Below are 11,809 nucleotides of genomic sequence, written 5' to 3'. Positions count from 1 at the left end.
TATGATTTTTGATGACACAAGTTTCTGAATTGATGTTGCTTGTTTTACATGTGCATCAAATCTGGAAGAAAGATTACTGATAATGTGATATAGAAAAGGAATAGTTACTGTTTTTTTAAGATAATCCTCCACGGAACTATATTCTGCATTTGCATGTTGGGCTTGTCGTTGACTAACACCCGTGGCATGTTAACATTAATATTAGATTTATTTGCAATATTACTGCTGTGCTTGAAGATAAGATGTGAATTGTCAGGGTTTTATGTACATGGGCTTGAATTCTTTACAGTAGGTGTCTGTAACTTGTTGGCGATAAATTCGAACAATAAATGGACAACACACACACTCCACTTGTTTTAAAATAATATATTCAAAATAAGTCAAAAGTATGTACAAAACTCTAAATAATTCTCAGGCTGATTCAATTGCTTTAGAATCCAATCGACAAGACGAATTGTTTTTTCTCTACTCTTATCAGTGAATAATTCATTTACGTTACCCCGTGGTTTACCACATTTGTAGCTCGAACTTTTCGTAAAAGCCCACACAGACGGGTTCAGTTATTTTAAAACACCCTTTGACAAGACAAATTATTCTCCTTTTCTCTATTAAACTGTCAAACTCACTTTAGAATATCCCCCTTTATGGCTAATCACTCACACGCCAGCTAACTTCACGTTTTTTATTTTTTCTGACTGAATTGCACTTTACTTCTTCTCTACTTCTTAATTCGCGCTCGCTAGCCGACTATACATGTTTTCCTTTGTTCATTGAGGCCTCGAACTTTCTCTAAACTACGTAAGCGGCGCTGTAAAGTAACAATACTCACTTAAGGTAACGAGAAAAATACCGAAGATTCGAGTAACGTGACGTCAACAATATTAGTAAAGCTTAGTTAACAATGTAATTGCAAACACAATGTACGATTAGTACAGAGTTAAGTAACGAAATTTATCACAACTAACAGTTTTAAAACAATCAATCTTTCACACTGCTGTCATGAAAATTAAACGATCATTAAATATTAAGTCACAAAATAAACTAAATAGTAACACTTACACTAAACAGTCTTGTATATTCAACATGAATAATCATCAACGCTCACTTTTAGTGAAGTCAGTTATTTACAGCATTGTTCTATTAGGAAAACACCAGAACCAATGTCTTGACTTGAACCTTGCAAATCTACAGAAGCTTCTTTCAAATAGTAAAAGAAACGTTATAAAGCTGTTAAACAAAAAATGAATTCAAAGGATTCCAATATTTTTAGAAAAGCCATATCATTTTTTCTTATCTTCAGCAGCTCAGTTGCCATTAAACATTTCAAAATTATCATCTCCATGCACAATAACTTCACACATGTGAAGTAAGAATGGATAACATAAACAGAACCTTTCCCAACCTTCAATATTCTCAACCCAGTGTGTAATGCACACACTGAGTAATGGAAGACGTGATGAAGCTGCTCCATACTGGATGCCCTTTTGGTAGATTGCCTTTAATAGTTCCCCACATTTAGGCAAGCATTTAATCCAAAGAGTTATTCATTTAACTTCATCGATACAATTTCGTATTGGTGGAACTGTACATGAATTTTTAATAGCAACATTAAGTGAATGATCCCGCGCAATGAGTGTACAAGGCCTTCCTTTGCATATCTCGAATTTGTTTTTGGACACCAGATCATTCTGAATTTTTCTCGTTATTTTAATTGAGTATTATTGCATCGGAATATCTAGGATAACGTAGACTGATCTAGGTTTCTGTCGGGGTACAAATACGCGTCGAAAGATTATTATTTAGATCTAGACTGCGTGATTGTGAGTTTAGCGATAAAGGGCGCATCGTGGCGATTTTTAAAGTGAAATTATCGTGGACTGTACTGTAATAATAGAGCAAAGAAGAATAATTTGTCTTGTCACTTGTGTTTTAGAGTAAATTAACTAGTCTGTGTGGACTTTGACGAAAAAGAGACAATTATTTAAAGCTCTGGATACAAATGTGATAATCAACAGTGTAACGAACATTTGTATATATTGTTGATTTGTTTTAATATATTATTTGAAACAAGTGGACTGTGTTGCTGTTTGTTTATTTGTTGACATTTATCGCCAACAAGTCACAGACACCCACTGCAAAGAATCCAGCCTACAGAACCTGACAGTAACAATACGGCAAATTACAAAGTGTCAACGGAAGCCATTGCATGCGAGTATTTCAAGCCAAAATTGCTAATGCTTCATCAAAAGAATGTAGACTATGTAGAAAACATTAAATACCATAAGCAGCTGCGCTATACTATATAAGCATAGTTATTTTATAGCACAAAAATAGGGGGTTCAACCGAACCCCCTAGACCACCTGCGTACGAGCGTGATGTTAGATTTCTTGAAAATAGACCAATATATGTCAGCAACTATTTGAATGACAATATTATGAGAAAATTTGAAATTATGAAATAATCATATTTTCATATGTTTCATTTTTGAGCATGTAATTTTGAACAAAAAAGATTAATTTCCCAAAAATATAATATAATTTTTGGCACTACTTTAAATAGATATGGGTAAGAGAGCAGAAGTAACAGTAGTTGACTAAGGTTAGGTGGAATTATGCAACAAAAAAAAACTATTAAATATACTCGGAAACGCTGAAAAGAGGACAGTAAAATATGCAAGATTTATATTTTTGTAGTAAATTATGGAAATAAACTGCTTTACTATAATAAACGGAGTAAGTATATTTAAGATGAAGTTTTAATAACAGAAAAATTCTTAAGGAATAAAAAGAAGTGAAAATATAAGTGATTAGCTTTAAAATAATCTATTTTAAAATTTATTTTATTTCATTTATGTAAGGATTGTATTTTATGTTGGAAAAATATGTATTTAATTCAGCTTACTTATTTTACTTGAGAAGTAATAATTGAACATTTCTCTTATAGATTCTCTGTAAAATTACAACCCGAGTTCACGAAACCAGTACAAAATAGCAAAGAAGAGAAAGAAAAAACAAAAGCTCCTGTACTGTAGCGTTGTAGTGTACACAACGCTACACGGAAGTACATCACACTGGTATCTAGATATCGCGTTAGGGGCACCATTATAGCAAATATTCAATGTTCGCGCTGTCATTATCAATTGTTTCGTCCACAAAAACAACGGTATTGAATATTTCAGAATGTAAAATATCTCCAGAAATCGTCCGAACCTTTGTTTGCACGTCATCTTTTACTTAATTAATGAATGACTGCTCGATAAGAGCGATAGACCCACATATTCAAAAATCAGCATAATCAGTAATCAGCACATTAACGTCGGGAATTAACGTTCATTGAGGTTAAATATAGTCAAAAGATCAGCATAATCAGTGATCAGCACATTAACGTCGGGGATTAACGTTCGTAGAGGTCAAATATAGTCAAAAAATCAGCATAATCAGTGATCAGCACATTAACGTCAGGGATTAACGTTCGTAGAGGTCAAATATAGTCAAAAAATCAGCATAATCAGTAATCAGCACTTTAACGTCGGGGATTCACGTTTCATAGAGATCAAATATAGTAAAAAAATCAGCATAATCAGTAATCAGCACATTAACGTCGGGGATTAACGTTCATTGAGGTTAAATATAGTCAAAAATCAGCATAATCAGTAATCAGCACATTAACATCGGGGATTCACGTTCATAGAGGTCAAATATAGTCAAAAAATCAGCATAATCAGTAATCAGCACATTAACGTCGGGGCTTAACGTCAATTTAGGTTAAATATAGTTGAACGACTTTAAATAATATCTGGCTGTTTTAACATACATGAATAACAAGGATTATTAGGTCTTTTAAGGCCATCCTTGAGAAGAGTAAACATTTAAACATGTCCTTTATTATTCAGAAAATCGTTGATTCTCCTCTTAAGCTCTTGTAAAGTGCTGTCCTCCACAATTAACGACGGTATTTCGTTCTATAAGCCTATCACCCTGTTAGAAAAATAATACTGTCTTACCTGGAACCTAACCTGTCTTTTTTCTAAATCTTAAGCTTATGTTCTCTCGTCCTATTGTCTTTGGAATATACTAAAAAAGTCATAGTCCTCTATCCATTCAAAAGTCGATACTTTGTCTTTTTTTGTCGTATAAAGAACACATTCATAAACTGCTGAGACTACTAATTGTTTATAAATATACTCATCCTTTGATTTCAAAAGGCTATATTTGATTCACCACTAGGTATTTCTATAAAATAATTAACAAAGAAGTTTATCAGAAAAGAACAGCCTTTTTTTGTATGAAAACGATTATCTTATTATTTCACCTTGCAGTTCTTTAAGTGGTTAACACAACATGTAAGGTAGAATAATTGTACAAACGCTCACATTATGTGCAGAATCCCAGAATCAGTGACTGTAATTCCATTTTCTGATAACTTGCATTACGTATAATATTTTTTAATCTTATATAAGATTTCTTTTTTTTCTAAGCTGAAATACATGCTAATAAAATTATATTGTTAGCTTAGAAGATGGAATATACACAAAGATAGCTTCCAACATTGTCTCTTTCTGGATTGTGGAATACCTTGAACAATCCTAATACACAAAAAAATAGAAGACGAAACTAAACTGTCCATTCACCAAGTCTTTTTTGTGGTTTTCTCGTCTAAGGCCCATGATATGAAATGGCATCTTGTCCTTTGTTGTCAGTGGCCATCCAGTTACTGGCTGAGTTCTTCCTGAGTAGGTGGGCTAGTGAATCCACTGGTGGTTCCAACCTTGATGATCCTCTGGAAGTAGTCTTGACAGGAACTCCGGGTTCCTCCACAGGTTGAGATTCCACTGACAAGTTCTTATCTATAGTTATCCAGAAATTATTACGATGGATGACCTTTGACTCGGATAACCTCTCCCCTGAACACCTACTTAACTTCGAAGCTAGTCCTCTCTCACGACGAAAACTGATCAGCCATACCACCTTATCTCAATGTTTTAGCAGTACTTCTAGTATAGCTATCTCTTGTTTTATCACAAACTGATTTACGTCTTTCCTGGGTAAAATCATTAACGACATCTTTATTCTTCATATCAATGAGAGTTTTTTGAACCACCATTCCCTCATGTATTTGGTCCCATTACAACCCTTTCACTGGCTGAAGAGTTATTGCCATTAACTCCTGACATGAGTACCTCACTTCTTGATGATACAATATAAGGATTAATTCAAACAATGAAATTTAGTGACATTGTTGCAGAGTAATTAGCGAGAGTGAAATGAACTAAAGCCCAACTAATTAATTACTTTCAGTAATTATGTTTATACTAAAAAGAATTATGTGATTTTAGATTTATTAATATAAGTTTTTACACATATGCAAGATGCATGTGATCGTCCTCTCAAAAAAGAAAAGATATCAGTTTGTTATTCTTTAAAAATATGTACGTATTAAGCCATTATGCCCAATTATTATTATGCAGGAGTTCTCCTGTAATATTTTATCGATATTGCAAAAATAAATTGTTAACATTGATAATTTTATTTCTTAGAGATAAAACCTTTTTTGATGGTAACTTTGTGGTAAAGTTGAGATGTCAAGACTCAGGCCTAAACTATTTAAGTCTGCCCGCACATAACAAGTCTAAAAACAAAAACAAAACATTCTTATAATCAGTTGAACATGACTTGGTAGTTGCTTGTTCAATGAGAATACTCATTATCTACTCTTATTTAATAGTTGTTGTTCTAGTTCCTGTACGTTATGTTAGGCTTTTCTTCTTCTGAGCACTTAAGTGGAGTCACACTAAAGGCCGATCGCCGCCGACTGACCCTGTATTATAGTCCGATATGCTGACCGACGCTGTTTTACAGTCCGACACTCAGACATAAGAAAAACCTATGCCGACCGATCTAATGAAAGAAATATGAAACCAAAAGCGCCGGAAAACTAAAATATAAACAATAAGCCCGTCACTTGCCGCGGCGAGTTGGCTATGTCAGACTGTAATACAGCATACGTCGTCCTTAGGTCTGAGTGTCAAACTGTAAGACATCATCGGTCGACCTTTGCCGCTTTAGTGTGACCGCTTATGGGAGCCATTGTGGAGGTATGAAGGATTCTAATATATACAAATTAAGGTATTTGTATTCTCTTCAACCTAATTAGTTTAGTTTTTTCCTTCTCTTACCAATGTTTGTTTAATTATTTACAAGTAATAAAATCATTTTATAAATGTAAAACTATGTAGGGATGGCAGTGCCAAAAAGAATGCAATAGCGGCGGCATGGAAATTATTTTAGGCAGGATTAGAATAAATTACGCTGTGAGACCTTGGGTGTGATCAAAAACATCAATCGAAAGGGCTTGACCTCCTTAGTCTAAAACTGCAATTAGATCTCATATCGGTCAAGAGATGGCGGAGCTATGAGCTAAAAGTATGGACTTGAAAAACAAAACAAACTCAGAGCCCTTCTAAAAGCCATTATGCCGCGGCTAAAAAGGAAAACATTCTCTTTAATGTAGTTTACAATTACTGTTTGTTATCAAGGTTTTCTCCTAGCAGTATTAGCATAACATACAGGCAACAAGTGCTCTATGTGTCCTTGAAGTCTGTCCATGCACACCCAATCCCAAGAAAGAGAAAATTAAAAACTAAATCCACCCTTTATTTTTTAGGAAATCATCAGTATCACTTATTAACTCATACAAAGTGCTGGCCTTCATAACACCACATTACTGCCAAAGTAAATGTTTTAACTGTATCTTAGCCTATCTTTTCCAAATCTTAAACTTTTGTCTTCTCATCGTATTGTCCTCAGGATACAGCTTAAAGAAACCAGAAGCTTTTATTCTATTTATACCTTGAATAATCTTGTCAAAATACATCTTAATCTATCCTATAAGATAATCTAAGTTCCATCTTGAGAGTTAGTCTACTAATGTTCAACTGAGTTCTTTCTAATAGGGCAGTACCCTTTCTTACCAAAATTGTACACAATATTCTTAGTGAGGCCTAGCTAATAATTAGTATCAAGAGATAATTACATTTTTTGACATATAATCATCATGTCTACACATACATCCTAAAATTTATTAACTTTCCTCCCAGAAAGAAAGCATCTCCTCAATAGCTTGAAAGAAGGACAGTGAGGTCACCCCATGTGATTCAGCAAAAGGTTTAAGGGCTTATAATGTAAAAATCAATTTTCAATACCTGCGGTGGGCACAGCACAGACAGTCCATGTGTAGCTTTGTGTTTAATAACAAAAAAAGGAGTAGGGCCCATATTCCAGTATTCCAGGGGGTGACACCTAATGTCTTGGTGGTGAATATGTCCAAATAATAGGCATATTTAGCAAAGACAGTGAACATCTAGCTGTAACACCGTGTTTCCATATAACAAGCAACATTGCGAGCTTTATATAGCGTATTTTACTTTAATGCAGTTTTTCCAAAGATAAAGTACATGTGATACAATAGGTGAATGCCTCAGAACAATATGTAATCCGAGAAAAAGGGACTTAGCCACTTCCTTGAGCAATGTCCTACTTTAAAGTTACATAAAGGCTCAGTAGCTTCTAATCATTTCTTGAAATCAGTTAAGTCCAACGGATGCAGCTCCAACAGAGTTTTGTGATTTTGATTTGCTTAAATATGGTTTTGGAAGCCAACATTCATGTACAATTGAGGGTTTGTAGAAAGTTAAGCTTCTTGCAATAGAAACTGCAACACTGAGCAACAACAGATGGTATGGCCATCATATTTAGCATAATTGATGAAGGATGAAGTAGTTCTAAGAGTTTCATAAAACGTGGAACAATGCTATCACAAAGTGTGAATAACCATAATAGGACACTTTCTGAAATATGGCTTTATAAATATTTTATATGAATAAACGTAATATTTTAAAAGCAGAAAACAAATATAGTGAACTGTAATATTCAGATTTCTGTATTGCATAATTGTGCTAATGAAGACTATACAACATATTTATACTCAATTAGACATTACTATCTAGGATAGGACTAAAAATTTTTAACATAAGAATGTAATAAAAACAAAAAGATCTTGTTTGTTTTGAATTTTGCGCAAAGCTACACGAGGGCTATCTGCGCTAGTCATCACCACCCACCGCCAACTCTTGGGCTACTCTTTTACCAACGAATAGTGGGATTGACCGTCACATTATAACGCCCCACGGCTGAAAGAGCGATCATGTTTGGTGTGACGGGGATTCGAACACACAAACCGCATATTGTGAGTCAAGCGCCCTAACCACCTGGCCATGCCAGGCTCAAAATGATCTAAACACCATTGTTATTTGTGTTTAATGGAATTTTTAAGAAAAAGTATACTTTATAGTTCATTGACTAAATCTGGTTTGATTTCATTTGATGCAAACAAAGTTGTGTCAAAGTTTTCATCCACACTTAGGTTTCACCAATATGTACATATAGTTTTTTTCAAACACTTAAGAATCAAAAGATTTCTTAAGTTCCTTTGTAAGGATGTATATCCACATGCATCCTTCATCAAGCAGAGTAGTTTTAATGCACAGTGTGGGACCATTCAAATACATTTCATAAAGGCATTTATCATGAGTGTGTTTTTTTAAAAAGTAATAATTAAGCAACATAGTTTGGTATATACAGGTCAAACACAACTTCCTTGGAGCAATGGGACGCATACTACACCATGATAAATTATATTGCAATACATTCTAAGACTTAAGTGATACCCATAATTCCATGAAAAGTCCTTATGTCATGTTTAAAATTGACACACTGTTACAGGGCTGCTTTTAGGAATTTGTTTGAGTGAGAATTTTGAAAAAAAAAGTAACATTTTAGCCCAATCTAAAGTGCTGTGAGCGTTGAAGATGGTTACCTTTTAGGGTGATCTGAAGGCGTGCTCCCCCATTTATTTTATATTTTATTCAATGAAGCAAAATGGTGGAATCTGGTGCATTTCCCGGATCACGTGCTGCTGAATATGACCTGCATCCAGCTGGACAACCAACCACAATGCGTTATCAAAGCTATTGATTTGACCAAAATGTGAGTGTTGGTAGCTCAGCTGTTATATAATTGAGCTTGATCTCCTTTATTATTGATTTCTCTTAAGGATTTAAGAGTTGTAAACATCAATACAACTCAAAACCTAATAAACGTTTTTAACCTATTGCAACGTAAGGGTATGGAACAATTTACATTATTGCACCCTCTAGCATGAATTATTTGCCATGATTAGCCGATAGCGCACCTAAGAATACAAAAGATTAAGGTAGTAAGGTGGTATTTTAGTGTCGTGGCCACAGAATTTGATTTTGCATATATTTCTCTGATTTTATGTGCTCCTTTATACTCATGTGCACAAATAGTTTTGTTCGTAGGTAAAAATTGAAAATTGTATTTTCTAGACAAAGAACTTGTGTACAAGTAGTTAAGTTTGATGTTGAGGTTAATTAAACTGCTATCCAAAGGAGTAGCGAGGCCCAGGAGAAGTCTTCTTATGGATGTCGGCCTTTTATCATGATGCAAGGGTCCATTTCTGTGCTATTTATCCAGTTACAAACTCAAGAAGGGGAGCCATAGCTGGGAATCTTTACAGCTTTGTCCAAATTCTACCCCTGAACATAACACTCAATTCACAGAAAGTAAGGATAGTTGAAGGCTCCAGCAATTACATATTGTCTGGAGTTTCTGCTACTGTGATACTGAATGGTGATGATGTACCTGATGATGGCAAAACCTTGTTGAAACGTTGTACATTTGCTGATATGTTAAACTTATATCAAAGTTTCTCTTCATTACCCAGTCAAGCCGTCTCCAGGCATTATGAATGGTGAAGTATCTATAAGGCACACAGATTGTTGATGACCATATAGATTAAACTACACTGCTAGTCATTGTCTCCTGTAGCCAGAAGAAGATTGGAGGTGCTATTGTGGATGAATTCCACCAGTTGAAGCTGTCTCAATGTCAGGAAAGACCTGAGCATAAAGTGATGAAAATAGTGTCCCATGAGAGCTTCTCCAACATGGGAGGTGTGCTTATAAGCCTGGGGTGAGGGTGAGGTGTGAAGAACTTTAGAATCGTGCAGTACCAGAACCCGAAATTCCTCTTGCAACTATTCATTCTGCTACCCAGAAACAGGGACCAAATATTTGTCTAAATGTGTGGCTCCCTCAGCACCAGCAAAATCCAACAGTAAAACGACAGGCTATTCAGTAGAGTAACTGCTGAAAGAAGGGGTTTTCCTTTTTATGAGCTACCATGATGTTTCACTGTAGGAAGATCATCATGTGGTAGTTACATTTAGGATAGCTGATGTTCGTAGTTAAAATACATAGAACATTAAAAGTTTGTATGCAGGGGATGATCGTTAGGAGCTCAGAAACTAAGATGAAAGGGTGTTATGGCCCTTGCCGAGCTGATTTTCGTGGTGATGTGTTTATATGACGTCTTATAGTACTCACTCGTAGTATTTAGCTGTGTAGTAACAGAATTTCTGTGTGGCGTAGACTGCACAATACTCACTAGATACACAGCTAGGACAGATAATGTTATTAGATCTCACGCCTAGAACATCATGGTGGGTACAGTATCATGATAGAACAGTAAATGCATTTAAGCGTTGAGTTCTGTATTTAGTATGTGTCATTCTGAATATTTATTGATGTATGCTGTGGTGGACAGCATGAATATTAATTCTGGCTGAAGAAATATTAACTGAAAAGTCTTAGTTCAGCTGAATTTTGTTTTTGGTTATTTTGTAGTGATGGAGAGAACTTAATTTATCAGCTTATAGATGGCAGCATAATATTAGAAGTACAGCTGTCGAGTTATAGCTTGCGTAAGTATCAAGTGACTTTACCACAGATACTGTGCATAAAGCTTGAGGCAGCCTGTGAAATATTAGCATACATGATATGTGATTTCTGGTAAAAAAACATGAATAGCTGTCATATATGTAAATTTTGTGTTGATGACTAGCGAGCTGGCATGAGAGTAACGTCGGAACTTTGTTTGTATATATATATATATATTCTAAAATAAGATTAATACTTCCAGTCTGGGTGTGAATCTTCCCGATACTGCTGCAAGTCTTACTGTCGTGTGCCATATGTATAGTTGCTGTTACAGATAACCGATTATCCTAATAAACAGTTGACTACTCTATAGAAATCTCAAACCCTATTACTGAACGGCCTAAATTTATTTTTGTTTCATGGTGAATTTTTTGCCAGTTTCTTTTTTCATTTTATAGTTGAGTTTGACATATTTTACACTTGGCAAGTAAGTTATCTGAACTTATTTGTTTATGGTCTTGATAACTGCTTGTATGACCCATTTTATCAGTAAATACCACACAGTCACAAAATGAAACCTGATTTCGAACATAGTCATATGACAAAATCAACTGTCGGATACTAAGTAAATATCGAAACATATTTTAAGAAACAAAGGCAACATTAGATCACCAAAGAGGGTTGATTTTCCAATAAAGTCAATTTTTTTTTCAAAATCATAAGCATAAAAACATGAGTCTTGGTCTTGTTTCAGTGAAACATTAAGCAGAATAAACACAACAAGTTTGAGAACTTTAATGGACTGCAGCTGCCTGTTGAATGAAAAGTTTCGGCTTCTATACTCAGACAATCTTCGAAGAAGTCGAAACATCACCCCCTTTTCATCCAACAGACAGCTGTAGTCCATTAAAGTTCTCAAACCCACTAAACCTTAGTCTCTATAACAAATAAAAAAGTAAAGACAGTGGTTTCTATACGTAGGTGCCCCCCCCCCCAGTAGCACAGCGGTA

This window comes from Limulus polyphemus, unplaced genomic scaffold (assembly GCF_000517525.1).
Source record: "Limulus polyphemus unplaced genomic scaffold, Limulus_polyphemus-2.1.2 Scaffold3630, whole genome shotgun sequence".
NCBI lineage: Eukaryota > Metazoa > Arthropoda > Merostomata > Xiphosura > Limulidae > Limulus > Limulus polyphemus.
Note: the sequence above shows the minus strand (reverse complement) of the source record.